At 38.1% G+C, this 15,168-nt stretch overlaps 1 long non-coding RNA gene across 1 annotated transcript in view; it reads left to right on the forward strand.

Moving 5' to 3' along the window:
* The first annotated feature begins 2,479 nt into the window (after window positions 1-2,479).
* LOC140710826 (uncharacterized) overlaps window positions 2,480-15,168 on the forward strand; it is a 146,290-nt gene continuing 133,601 nt past the window's right edge. Inside the window, exon 1 of the long non-coding RNA XR_012091897.1 lies at window positions 2,480-2,580. This is a non-coding gene — a long non-coding RNA (uncharacterized lncRNA). The remainder of the gene's footprint in view (window positions 2,581-15,168) is intronic.

Here is a 15,168-nt window from a genome sequence, read left to right on the forward strand (position 1 = left end):
CACACTGAAGGGGCCTGCCATGGGAACCATTATGGTAGAACAAGTTAACCCCACCACCATGGAGGTGGGAGCAAACTACACTAGGCAATAGAGGCACAAAGAGGACATGACAGAGACCTCAAGACCTTGTACCCAGGGAAAGCTGAGTAATATTTAGCCAACTGAACGTGCCAGGGAGGATTCTCAGGCTTTGAACAAGCCAAGAGAGAGCAAGGTGCAGGCTATAGGTAGCCTTCAACATAAATACCAGCAAAACAAGCAGCTGCCAGAGTTATCACCAAGGTAGACCAGAGATATCACCATGTGACAAGAGCAGAGAACTCTAATATTCTGCTCCTTATATTAGGCACATGAAATCATAGCACATGCACACACACACACACGCGCGCGCGCCATCTTACCCAGATATCATTTTTAAAATAAGCTGAAGTAGAGATGTGAAAGAATGAGAAATCTGAGATGATGAGATTTTTTTTCTTCTTAAAGGAACTGGGCATTAGTTGAAAATAACTCTTTAAATTATTATATTTCAATGAGGTTTAAGCAAAGAAGACTGAAACTTATTTTCCCCATCAGAAAGTGGGGAGAGAGCTTTAGAGAAAGGCCAAGCTAGATACGGAGAAAATAAAAGACTTGCATTTTCTCTGCACGTGATTTGTTCTGCGAAATATTTTTGTGATTCTGCTACATGAATTGATAGCTGGAGTTTAGGAAACGCTGGAATAAGGTTTAGCACAGACCAGCTGGCAGATGCAGATGATGCCTTCCTGGCCCAGATTCCAAAACTTACCCAGAAATTAAATATATTTCAGATATAACCTTTCACTTTTCTGGAAAACAGTTGGAAGTGCAATTCAGCAAAGATCAGAATATCTGACAAGGTTTTGACTTGCTGTGCTAAGAAATTCACCTCCAAAACAGATCTAGGTGCAGCTAGGGGACTTGCTACTATTCTGGACCTAATTCTGAACAAAATAGAGGGCTTGGGGAAATCCACACACCATCAGAGAAAAACTCCATGTTCTCTCTGGCTCATTCAAGTCAAGAATAGAACACTAATACTAATAATTAATACATCCATGACCAGCATTTCCCAAAGAAAGTTTTATGAAATATAAGCCCTAAGAGATGTTCCTTGCACAAAGAGTTCTGCAATCAAATATGAAAGTGAGGCTGGGCGTGGTGGCTCACACCTGTAATCCCAGCACTTTGGGAGGCCTAGGTGGGCGGATCGCCTGAGGTCAGGAGTTTGAGACCAATGTAACCAACATGGTGAAACCCTGTCTCTACTAAAAATACAAAATTAGCCGGGTGTGGTGGCACACACCTGTAATCCCAGCTACTTGGGAGACTGAGGCAGGAGAATTGCTTGAACTCGGGAGGTGGAGGTTGTGGTGAGCCGAGATCACACCACTGCACTACAGCCTGGGCAACAGAGTGAGACTCCGTCTCAACAACAACAACAACAACAACGAACCACACACACACACACACAATATGAGAGTGAGACTCCTCATACTGTTTTCTCCTCTTGATGATTCAAAATACACCTAATGTACTTATGTGTACTAAAGGCTCCAAGAAACTTACCTTCATTTTTTTTTCTTACCTTCATTTAACCTGATGTTTCCTAACTTATTTAGCTTCACAATATTCTTAAAGTATATAGATAGCCATTGACATACAATGGAATGAAGTGTATTAATGATACACTTTGGGAAGTGCCATATTGTTTAGATTCATTTGATTTCTGACAGAAAAAAAGATGTGAGTGTAATTTGATGGTTTTAGAATCAGGAAAAAAAAGTGACTCAAGAAGTTTGATAAAGTGGTGGCATCATTAAGTGATGAATGATAAATAGATTTTACCTCTGCCCTTCTCTATCAGCCACTTCCCAAACCACCCTGAACACATCTGCAGTCTTAGCAAAAGTACTGAGATTGAAAATGCCCTAGCAGTCCTCAACTTAAGCCCATGTTATAGTAATTGTGAAGCTACTATCGAACAGGCCAATACTGTAATTATAAATAATCAGAATAGCAGGGGTAGAGCAGAGGTATTAAAGAAAGCTGGTGTAGTTACAAAATTATCTCTCTGATGTTCTAAAATTAGACGAGAGTATACTGAGCAAATGGCAGCCCTTATAAACATCAGGGCAGGCATTTTGTAACACAGTGCCTAGCATAACGGACATATCTAGTAAATATTAAATAAATGAACGGCAATGTAACAGCAAATACATTTATTATGGTATTTAATAATGACACATATTAATGACACATAAGCATAATGACACATACTTTCAAAGGTCTAGGTCCCACTGAGAGCAAATAATCTGGATGATCCCAGATGGAAACTGGGTCTTTCTTTTTCTTTCTTTAGAGGTAGCAGAGAGACATGGTTTAACAGGAGACTGACAGGGAAAGGTGAATCTTTGTTTCATTTTGTTTTTGAGATGGAATTTTTACTCTTGTTGCCCAGGCTGGAGTGCAATGGCACCATCTCGGCTCACCGCAACCTCCACCTCCCGGGTTCAAGCGATTCTCTCACCTCAGCCTCCCGAGTAGCTGGGAATACAGGTATGCGCCACCACACCCAGCTAATTTTGTATTTTTAGTAGAGACGGGGTTTCTCCATGTTGGTCAGGCTGGTCTTGAACTCCCAATCTCTGGTGATCTGCCCACCTTGGCCTCCCAAAGTGCTGGGATTACAGGTGTGAGCCACCATGCCCAGCCTGGAAGGTGAATCTTTTAGGAGTGGAGAGGAGAAAGGTGAGTTGGCAAAGTGGTTGAGACTTATGCCCAAATCCCATGAAGCATCCTAGAGGCGTTGGTGTATTGAAATGAGTATACCTGCCTGGATGACACCAAAGACCATGTTAAATGCTAAGGGTCCTTCAGATCATTCTGACTTAGAGGAACTATAGCACCAGTAGCACCACATACCTTTAAGAGCATTTAAGTTTAGGCAACATCCTCAGCAGTGACTATGGAATGATGACTAGAAAGACCTCTAATCTACTGCCCTGTGCTATTCAATCCTGGTACAGCCAAATGAGGAGAAAGACATGAACAAAAATAGAGATTCAATGAACTGTTCACCATATTTGACAAGTAGAGGTCTTGGAGCCACATTTGATTTGATTTCAAAAAGCAAAGAAGCACAACAATTCCTGTACATTAGGTATTGTGGGAAAAATTTACATTTGATCCTGAGCATTTATTCATAATTAATTTCGGATAAAGAATATTATTTGCTGTCTGGTATATATACTTTAAGACCTCACATTTTGTACTGGCAGCTTCAAAATCTTCACCAAATTTATATAAAACCCCACTGTTAAACTTGCCTCTCGAAGTGTTGATCTGGTTTATATAGTCACCTATGACAGTATAAATATTGCTATTATCACCCCACTAGTTTGATAACTTTCTTTGAAAATTACACTAAATGTGACCTTGATCTTCAAGTCTTAAAATTAATTTCAATTGAATGTAATAAATTTGAGAGATGTTTGTATCTTGCTCAGAATCTTTCAGGCAAGGGATGAGGGTAGGGAGCAGAAATTTACTTCTTTAGTGGATAGTATCTGTACCCATATTTAGGAACCACTGATACAAGTTATCTGAAGAAACTACAGTTTTCTCTTTTAAGGGAGCATAATGCCTTCGTGCAATTAGATATATATTATTGAATAATTCTGTTCTACTTCTTAATTCCTGCAGAAATACAGAGGTGACAGAGGATATACTTCTTTTACAATCTATTGTTGAATACACTACATCTCCAGATTCTGAGATAAAAATCAGTGAGCAATTCCATACAAGAGAAATGACAGGGAATAGAAGAGCTTTCAAAAAACACAGGAACAGTAGGACAGGTTGCCTCTGACAACAGTTCTCTCCCACAATCCCTCCCTCATTTGTCATGGGACTAGTGACCACAAGGAGACAATTCCTTCAGAAAAATTCCTTCATTGTTTTAAAAACATATGTCTCTGGTAGGCAGCTGGGTAGCCGACTGCAGGATTAACAATGAGTAAAACAGCTCTGCATGTAATCTGACTACCCTAGGTTCAGATATAGAAATAAATTAGACAAGGATTAAAATTATATTTCAGTTATCTTTGAGTGATTTAGATTTCTTTTCTGTATTCATCTGTACTTTTCCTATGTGAGCATATTTATTTTTATAATCAGAAAAAATAAGAATAAAAGAAATATAAAAATTGTTAAAAATGTCAGTATTAGACTTCACCTTCCAGCCCTGGTGAAATGACTGATTTCAGATTTGCCACCCAGCCATAAACAACAAGAAAACTGAAAAAAAAAAGATGAAATATCAAACAGCTGTTTCAGATATTAGATAATAGACAATAGAGGACTTTGACCCAGGGCATAAGATAAATAAATGTGGTGAGGTATACAATAGCCTCAACATTCTGTTCGGAGGCTGTATTAGTCCAATTTCATGCTGCTGATAAAGACATACTGGAGACTGGGCAATTTACAAAAGAAAGAGATTTAATGGACTTAACAGTTCCACATGGCTGACAAGGCCTCACAATCATGGCAGAGGGCAAGGAGTAGCAAGTCACATCTTATGAGGATGGCGGCAGGCAAAAAAGAGAGCTTGTGCAGGGAAACTCCTGTTTTTAAAACCATCAGATCTTGTGAGACTCATTCACTATCACAATGACAGTGGAGGAAAGACCTGCCCCCATAATTTAATCATCTCCCACTTATTTCCTCCCATGACAGATGGGAATTCTGGGAGTTACAATTCAAGATGAGATTTGGGTGGGGACACAGCCAAACCGTATCATTCTGTCCCTGGCCCCTCCCAAATCTCATGTCCTAACATTTCAAAACCAATCATGCCTTCCCAACAGTCCCCCAAAGTCTTAAATCATTTCAGCATTAACTCAAAAGTCCACAGTCCAAAGTCTCATCTGAGGCAAGGCAACTTATTTCAGCCTGTGAGCCTGTAAAATCAAAAGCAAGTTAGTTACTTCCTAGATACAATGGGGGTACAGGTATTGGGTAAATACAACCATTCCAAATGGGGAAAAAAAATGGCCAAAACAAAGGGGCTAGAAGCCACTTGCAAGTCTAAAATCCAGGAGGGCAGTCAAATCTTAAAGCTTCAAAATGATTTTCTTTGACTCTATATCGCACATTCAGGATGCACTGATGCAAAAGGTGGGCTTCCACAGCCTTTGGCAGATCTGTCCCTGTGGCTTTGCAGGGTATATCCCCTATCCTGACTTCTTTCACAGGCTGGTGCTGAGTCTCTGTGGCTTTTCCAGGCACATGGTGCAAGCTGTCAGTGGACCTACCATTCTGGGGTTTGAAGGACAGTGACCCTCTTCTCACAGCTCCACTAGGCAGTGCCTGAGTAGGGACTCTGTGTGAGGGCTTCAACTCTACATTTTTCTTCTGCACTACCCTAGCAGAGGTTCTCTATGAGGGCCCCGCCCCTGCAGCAAACTTCTCCCTGGGCATCCAGATGTTTCCATATATCCTCTGAAATCTTGGCAGAAGTTTCCAAACCTCCATTCTTGACTTCTGTGCACCTGCAGGCTCAACACCACATGGAAGCTGTCAAGGTTTAGGACTTCCACTCTCTGAAGAAACAGCCTGAGCTGTACCTTGGCCCCTTTTAGTCATGACTGGAGCATCTGGGACACAGGCCACCAAATCCCTAGATTGCATACAGAAGAGAGACCCTGGGCCAGGCCCACAAAATGACTTCTTCCTCCAGTACCTCTGGGCCTGTGATGGGAGAAGTTGTGGCAAAGGTCCTGACATGCCCTGGAGACATTGTTTTTGGGGATTACCACTTGCCTCCTCATTACTTATGCAAATTTCTGCAGCTGGCTCAAATTTCTCCTTAGGAAATGGGGTTTTCTTTTGTATTGCTTTGTCAGGTTGCAAATTTTCCAAAGTTTTATGCTCTGTTTCCCTTTTAAAACTGAATGCCTTTAACAGCATCCAAGTCACCTCTTGAATGCTTTGCTGCTTAGAAATTTCATCTACCAGATACCCTAAACTGTCTCTCCCAAGTTCAAAATTCCACAAATCACTAGGGCAGGGGCAAAATGCCACCAGTCTTTTTGCTAAAACATAACAAGAGTCACCTTTGCTCCAGTTCCCAACAAGTTCCTCATCTCCATCTGAGACCACCTCAGCCTGGATTTCATTGTCCATATCATTATCAACATTTTGGTCAAAGCCATTCAACAAGTCTCCAGGGAGTTGCAAAGTTTCCCACATTTTCCCGTCTTCTGAGCCCTACAAACTGTTCCAGCCTCTGCCTGTTACCTGTTTCCAAAGTCGCTTCTATGTTTTCAGATATCTTTTCAGCAATGCCCCACTCCTTGGGTACCAATTTACTGTATTAATCCGTTTTCATACTGCTGATAAATACGTACCCAAGACTGGGCAATTTACAAAAGAAAGAGATTTAATGGACTTACAGTTCCACACGGCTGGAGAGACCTCATAATCATGCTGGAAGGCAAGGAAGAGCAACTCACATCTTATGTGGATGGTGGCAAGCAAAAATAGAGCTTGTGCAGGGAAACTCCCATTTTTAAAACCGTCAGACTTTGTGAGACTCATTAACTATCATGAGAACAGCAAAGGAAAGACCCATCCCCATAATTTAATCATCTGCCACCAAGTTCCTCCCATGACATGTGGGAATTCTGGGAGTTACAATTCATGATGAGAATTGTGGGGGGAACATAGCCAAATCATATCACAGGTACTTCCAGACTGTGGCACACAATGGAAGACAAGAAGCAACACATAACAATCTTTGTCAGTTGGAAATACAGATATTAAAGTTTGAAGAAGCAGATGCATATGGAATTTATGGGAAATGGTTCAGGAGACAAGGTTGTTGAGCTACAGAGAGAATGAGTTTGAGAAATCTTCACAGAAGTTTTGCTGAGAAAGTTGCTGAATACTAAAATGTGCGTGTGTAAGCTGAAACGTCATGATGCTGGGCAAAGCACTTATGGAGAGCTGTAAACTGAACTATTCCTACAGCATACAACATGGAGGTCTTTCAAATTCTAACCAAGTGGAGATACTTTGTTGAAAAACTGGAGCATTCAGGCAACTTCCAGAAAATCACATTTTAGTAGAGGTGAAACTAGACTTAAAGTAAAGGATACTTTAGATCCACCCTAACAAAATTGATTTGAAAGTTATATTTAACTGACTGACAAAACTAAGTTCAACATTTCTTAAAGATACACAGTGGGATTCTGATATTTAGCCATATAAAATGTTCAGTATTCAATCAGATATTCTTAGCCATGCAAAGCAGTAAAAGAAGAAATACATGAGCAGGAGAGAAATCAGCTAATGGAAATGTTCAGAAATGACAAAAATTACTGTATTAAAAAACAAAGACTTTTAAATAATTTTTATATATATGTTCAAATATTTGAAGGAACTCATGCACACCATGAAGAGATAAATGGGAGGTTTAAACTGGAAACAAAAAGAAGTTGTAGAGATGAAGAATACAGTATCTGAAACAAAATATTTACAAGATGAGCTTAAAAGCAGTTCAGTTACTGCAGAATAAAAGACGAAGATGCAACAATAGATGACTCTCCAAACTGCACTTGAGAAAGAAAAAGGACCTAAAAAATCAGAATCTTAGAAACCTGCAGGACAATATAAAGCAGGTTTAACATATGTGTCATTATATTAAATGCACTTAGAGAAGACAGAAAAGATATTTGAAGAATTTGATTTATTTTTCTTAATTTCATGAAAACTATAAAACCATAGACCCACAAAGTTTAACAAACATAAAAAACTATAAACAATAACAGCAACAACAAAACACATCAAAATACATTGTAATAAAATAGTTGAAAACCAATGATAGAGAAAAATTATAAAGCAGCCAAAGGGGGGAAAATAATAGCTTGCATACAAAGGAAGGAAGGTAAAAATAAACATTCACTTCTCATCAGAAACTATGCAAGCCAGGAGATGATATGACATCTATAAATTACTGATACAAAAGTGCAACCTAGAATTCAATATACAGAAAGAAAATCCTTTTAACATCAAGACAAATAAGATTTCTCAGACAGACAAAACTGAATTTATCCAGCAAATATGTAATACTAAATATGTGAAAGAAAGTTCTTCAAGTGAGAACACACAGATACTACAGAAAACCCTGGATCAACATAAAAAGATTAGAGCAACAGAAATAATAAATATGTGCAAAGATATTCAGAATTCTTTCCTCATTGAAAAAAGTTAAATTTATTTTAAAAATAATTGACTATAGCAAGTAAAAATGATATATCTTGGGATTTAACATATGTAGATTTAAAATGCATGACAAAGACTAGGGATTTGAGGAGATAACTGGAAGTACACCATTGTAAGGATCTTACATAACACCATATCTATATATGACATATATATATATATATGCTATAGTGCTATATGACTTTAAGATAGATGGGCATAAGTTAATTGGGGTATGTTTCAAACTCTACAGCAACCACTGAAGACACTGAACAAAAAGTATACCTAAAAAGTTAATATTGGACGTCAAATACAATACTTAAACAAAGCCAAAGAAAAAGGCAAGAATAAAGGAATGAATGAACAAAGAATAGTTGAAACAAGTAGAAAACATATACTAAGATGGTAGAATTAAACTTAACTCTATCAAAAATTACAATGAAAGTGAATTGTCTAAACCCAAGTAAAAGGAAAACACTATTAGATTGCATATAAAAGCAAGACCCTACCATGAGCTATCTACAAAAATCCTACTGTGATGTCCTTAAAAACCTCCCTCTCAAATCTCTGAGTGCAGTAAACATAGTTGAACAAAGTCCCCAGCTGCCATGCTGTAAAATTCATCATATTCATGCCACACTTTCCATGTGCTGCTCGCAGCCTGTGACTGAATGCAGCAAAAATACTAAGTTAGGCCCAGTATTGTTAGACACATAAATCCTCTGATAGGCAACATTGACTCAAGAACTGTCCATTGGCTTTGCAGAAATGGCCAATATCTGAATAAATGTAAAAGAAATTGCCATTATGTGGAAAAATATAATATTATTCTCTTAAATTGTTAAAAAACATTTATCACTGTTGAAAGCAAAAAATATTATGTAGTGGAGTTTTCGATGTATATAGATGCAGTAAATATGATGACTGTAACTTAAAGGGGGAAGGTAAATAAAAATATGTGGTTGAAAGGCCTATATTTCACTGGAGGTTGGTAAATGTTAAGTTGACTATGAATGGTTAAGTATGTATATTCTAATCCCTTGAGCAAATACTAAAAATTAACAATAATATGAAGAGATAAGCCAAGAAGTCAATACATAAATTTATATATATATATACACACACACGTATACAAAAAGCCATAGTGCCTCTTCTTCTGCAAATTATCGCAACATCTCTACAGCAAGCATATAGAACTGGATGTAGGATGAGGTAAACCAATTGACAGAAGTAGCCTTCAAAAGATGGGTAATAAAAAACTATGCTGAGCTAAAGGAGTACATTCTAACCTAATGCAAAGAATATAAGAACCTTGATAAAAGGTTAGAGTCGCTGAGCGCGGTGGCTCAAGCCTGTAATCCCAGCACTTTGGGAGACTGAGGAGGGCAGATCCTGAGGTCAGGAGTTTGAGACCAGCCTGACCAACATGGCAAAACCCTGTCTCTACTAAAAATACAAAAATTAGCCGGGCATGGTGGCTCACGTCTGTAATCCCAGCTACTCAGGAGGCTGAGACAGGAGAATTGCTTGAACCTTGGAAGCAGAGGTTGCAGTGAGCCAAGATCGTGCCACTGTACTCCAGCCTGGGTGACAGAGCAAGGCTCCGTCTTAAAAAAAAAAAAAGTTTAGAGGATACCCTAACTAGAATAACCAGTTTAGAGAGGAACATAAATGACCTTATAGAGCTGAAAACACAGCATGACAACTTCGTGAAGCATACACAAGTATTGATAGCCAAATCGACCAAGCAGAAGAAAGGATATCAGAGGTTGAAGACCACCTTGCTGAAATAAGCATACAGACAAGACTAGAGAAAAAAGAATGAAAAGGAATGAACAAAGCCTCCAGGAAATATGGGACTTTGTAAAAAGACTGAACCTGCAATTGATTGGAGTACCTGAAGGAGATGAGGAGAAGAGAAACAAGCTGGAAATCACACTTCAGGATATTATCCAGGAGAACTTCCCCAATCTAGCAAGACAGGCCAACATGCAAATTCAGAAAATACAGGGAACACCACTAAGGTACTCCATGAGAAGATCAATCCAGAGATATATAATCATCAGATTTTCCAGGTTAAAATGAAGGAAAAAATGTTAAGGGCAGCCAGAGAGAAAGGCCAGGTCACCTATAAAGGGAAGCCCATCAGACTAACAGCAGACCTCTCAGAAGAAACTCTACAAGCCAGAAGAGATCAGGGGCCAATATTCAACATTCTTAAAGAAAAAAAAATTTCAACCCAGAATTTCATATGCAGCCAAACTAAGCTTCATAAGCAAGAGGGAAATAAAATCCTTTCCAGACAAACAAATGCTGAGGGATTTCGTTACCAGCAGGCCTGCCTTGCAAGAGCTCCTGAAAGAAGCACTAAACATGGAAAGAAAAAGCCGGTACCAGTTACTGCAAAAACACACCAAAATATAAAGACCAATGACACTATGAAGAAACTGCATTAACTAGTGTGCAAAATATCCAGATAGCATCATGATGACAGGATCAAATTCACACATAATAATAGTAACCTTAAATGTAAATGGGCTAAATGCTCTAATTAAAAAACACGGAATGGCAAGCTGGATAAAGAGTCAAGACCCATTGATGCTGTACTCAGAAGACCTATCTCACACGCAAAGACACACATAAGCTCAAAATAAAAGGATGAAGGAAAATTTACAAAGCAAATGGAAAGAAAAGAGAGCAGGATTTGCAATCCTTGTCTCTGACAAAACAGACTTTAAACCAATAAAGTTAAAAAAAAAAAAAAAGACAAGAGCATTATATAATGGTAAAGGGAACAATTCAACAAGAAGAACTAACTATTCTAAGTATATTTGTACCCAATACAGGCACACCCAGGTTCATAAAAAAAGTTCTTAAAGACCTACAAAGAGGTTTAGACTCCCACACAATAATAGTGGGATACTTCAACACCCCACTGTAAATATTAGATCAACGAGACATAAAATTAACAAGGATATTCAGGACTTGAACTCAACTCTGGATCAAGTGGACCTAATAGAAATCCTCAGAACTCTCTATCCCAAATCAACAGAATATACATTCTTCTCAGTGCCACATGACACTTATTCTAAAATCAACCATATAATTGGAAGTAAAACATTCCTCAGCAAATGCAATAGAACTGAAATCATAGCAAACAGTCTCTCAGACCACAGTGCAATCAAATTAGAAGTCAGGACTAGAAAACTCACTCAAAACCCCAAAATTACATGGAAATTGAACAACCTGGTCCTGAATGACTACTGGATAAGCAATGAAATTAAGGCATCAAGAAGTTCTTTGAAACCAATGAGAACAAAGAGACACTGTACCAGAATCTCTGGGACACAGCTAAAGTAGTATTGAGAGGGAAATGTATAGCACTAAATGCCCTCATCAGAAATCTAGAAAGACCTCAAATTGACACCCTAACATCATAATTAAAAGAGATGGAGAGGCAAGAGCAAACTAATTCAAATGCTAGCATAAGACAAGAAATTACTAAGATCACAGCAGAATTGAAGGAAATAGAGACACAAAAAACCCTCCAAAAAAATCAATAAATCCAGGAGCTGGTTTTTTTTTTAAAAAAATGAATAGAATTGATGGCTAGCTAGACTAATAAAGAAGAAAAAAGATAAGAATCAAATGGACACAATAAGAGATGATAAAGGGGATACCACCTCTGATCCCACAGAAATAGAAACTACAGGGAATACTATAAACACCTCTATGCCAACAAACTTGAAGCTAGAAGAAATAGATCAATTACTGGACAAATACACCCTCCCAAGACTAAACCAGGAAGAAGTTGAATCCCTGAATAGACCAATAACAAGTGCTGAAATTGAGGCATTAATATATAGCCTACCAACCAAAAAAAGCCCAGGACCAGACGGATTCACAGCCAAATTCTACCAGAAGTACAAAGAGGAGCTGGTACTATTCCTTCTGAAACAGTTGAAAAAGAGGGGCTCCTCCCTAACTCATTTTATAAAGCCAGCATTATCCTGATACCAAAACCTGGCAGAGACACACAAAAAAAAATAAACTTCAGCCCAACATCCCTGAGGATCACTGATGCAAAAATCCTTGCATACTGGCAAACCGAATCCAGCTGCACATCAAAAAACTTATCCACCACGATCAAGTCAGCATCATCCCTGGGATACAAGGCTGGTTCAACATGTGCAAATCAATAAATGTAATCCATCACATAAACAGAACCAAAAACAAAAACCGCACTATTATCTCCATAGACACCGAAAAGGTATTTGATGAAATTCAATATCCCTTCATATTAAAAACTCTCAATAAGCTGGCATTGATGGAACATATTTCAAAAATAAGAAGAGTTATTTATGACAAACCCACAGCCAATATCATATTGAATGGGCAAAAGCTGGAAGCATTCCCTTTGAAAACCCATACAAGACAAGGATGCCCCCTCTCACCACTCCTATTCAACATAGTATTGGATATTCTGGCCAGGGCAAACAGGCAGAAGAAAGAAATAAAGGGTATTCAAATAGGAAGAGAGGAAGTCAAATTGTCTCTGTTTGCAGGTGACATGATTTTACATTTAGAAAACCCCATCATCTCAGCCCCAAAACTCCTTAAGTTGATAGGTAACTTTAGCAAAGTCTCAGGATATAAAATCAATGTTCAAAAATCATTCCTTTACACTAACAATAGACAAGCAGAGAGTCAAATCATGAATGAACTCCCATTCACAACTGATACAAAAACAATAAAATACCTAGGAATACAGCTAACAAGAAATGTAAAGGACCTCTTCAAGAAGCACTACAAACCACTGCTCAAGGAAATAAGAGAGGATTCAAACAAATGGGAAAACATTTCATCCTCACGAATAGGAAGAATCAATATTGTGAAAATGGCCATACTTCCCAAAGTAATTTATAGATTCAATGCCAATCCCATCAAACTACCATTGACATTCTTCACAGAATTATAAAAAACTACTTTACATTTCATATGGAATCAAAGAAGACCCTGTATAGCCAAGACAATCCTAAGCAAAAAGAACAAAGCTGGAGGCATCATACTACATGACTTCAAACTGTACTACAAGGTTACAGTCACCAAAACAGCATGGTACTGGTACCAAAACAGACGTATAGACCAATGGAACAGAACAGAGCCCTCAGAAATAATGCCACACATCTACAACCATCTGATCTTCAACAGACCTGACAAAAACTAGCAATGGGGAAAGGATATCCTATTCAATAAATAGTGTTAGGAAAACTGGTTAGCCGTATGCAGAAAACCAAAACTGGACCCCCTTTTTACACCTCATAAAAAAATTAAGATGGATTAAAGCCTTAAATGTAAAACCCAAAACCATAAAAACCCTAGAAGAAAACCTAGGCAATAGACATTCAGGACATAGGAATGAAGACTTCATGAAGAAAATGCCAAAAGCAATTGCAACAAAATCCAAAACTGATGAGTGGAATCTAATTAAATGAAAGAGCTTCTGCACAACAAAAGGAACTATCATCAGAGTGAACGGGCAACCTACATAATGGGAGAAAATTTTTGCAATCTACCCATCTGACAAAGACCTAATATTCAGAATGAATAAGGAACTTAGACTAATTTACAAGAATAAAACAAACAACCCCATCAAAAAGTAGGCAAAGGATATGTACAGACACTTCTCAAAAGAACACATTTACTCAGCCTACAAACATATGAAAAACAGCTCAACATCACTGATCATTAGAGAAATACAAATCAAAACCACAATGAGATAAATCTAACGCCAGTCAAAATGGTGATTATTAAAAAGCCAAGAAACAATAGATGCTGGCAAGGCTGTGGAGAAATAGGAACACTTTTACACTGTTGGTGGGAATGTCATATTAGTTCAACCTTTGTGGAAGACAGTATGGTGATTCCTCAAGGATCTGGAACCAGAAATACCATTTGACCCAGCAATCCCATGTCTGGGTATATACCCAAAGGAATATAAGTCATTCTACTATAAAGACACATGTACACATATGTTTATTGCAGCACTATTTACAATAGCAAAGTCATAGAACCAACCCAAATGCCCATCAGTGATAGACTGGATAAAGAAAATATGGTACATGCACATAATGGAATACTGTGCAACCAGAAAAAGGAATGAGATCATGTCCTTTTCAGGAACATGGATGAAGCTGGAAGCCATCATTCTCAGCAAACTAACATAGGAACAGAAAACCAAACATCACATGTTCTCACTCATAAGTGGGAGTTGAACAGTGAGAACACATGGACATGGAGGGGGACCAACAAACACCAGGGTCTATTGGGGGTGTGGGGCGAGGGGAAGGAACTTAGAGGATGGGTCAATAGGTGCAGCAAACCACAATGGCATATATATATATATGTGTGTGTGTGTGTGTGTGTGTGTGTGTGTGTGTATGTATGTATATATAAAAAAAACAAACCTACACGTTCTGCACATGTATCCTGGAACTTAAGTAAAATTTTAAAAAGTCATTTTAATAGGTATGTAGTGTTATCTTATTGTAAGAGAACTAAACATTGCAACAAAGTATATTTTAAATAACTGAAATTCTGTTATTTTCAAAATATTGTTAAAAGACAACTGTACTGACAAGAATATGTTCCTTAATCCCATAACACTTTTTGAGTTGGATACACCATGATATGGTTTCAGCTTTTCTTTAAGCTCACACTCTATTTGACTTATTTTCATTCCATTCTTACTCTCTCAAGACCAGCGTCACTTCATAAATTCTTGTTGCAAGAGTTGCTTGTGGAAAAAAATGTATGTAACTTATTGAGAGTTTGTGTTCCTTTTACTCCAACGTCAACTTCCCAGTACTGGAACACACT

The sequence above is a fragment of the Chlorocebus sabaeus genome, chromosome X (assembly GCF_047675955.1).
Source record: "Chlorocebus sabaeus isolate Y175 chromosome X, mChlSab1.0.hap1, whole genome shotgun sequence".
NCBI lineage: Eukaryota > Metazoa > Chordata > Mammalia > Primates > Cercopithecidae > Chlorocebus > Chlorocebus sabaeus.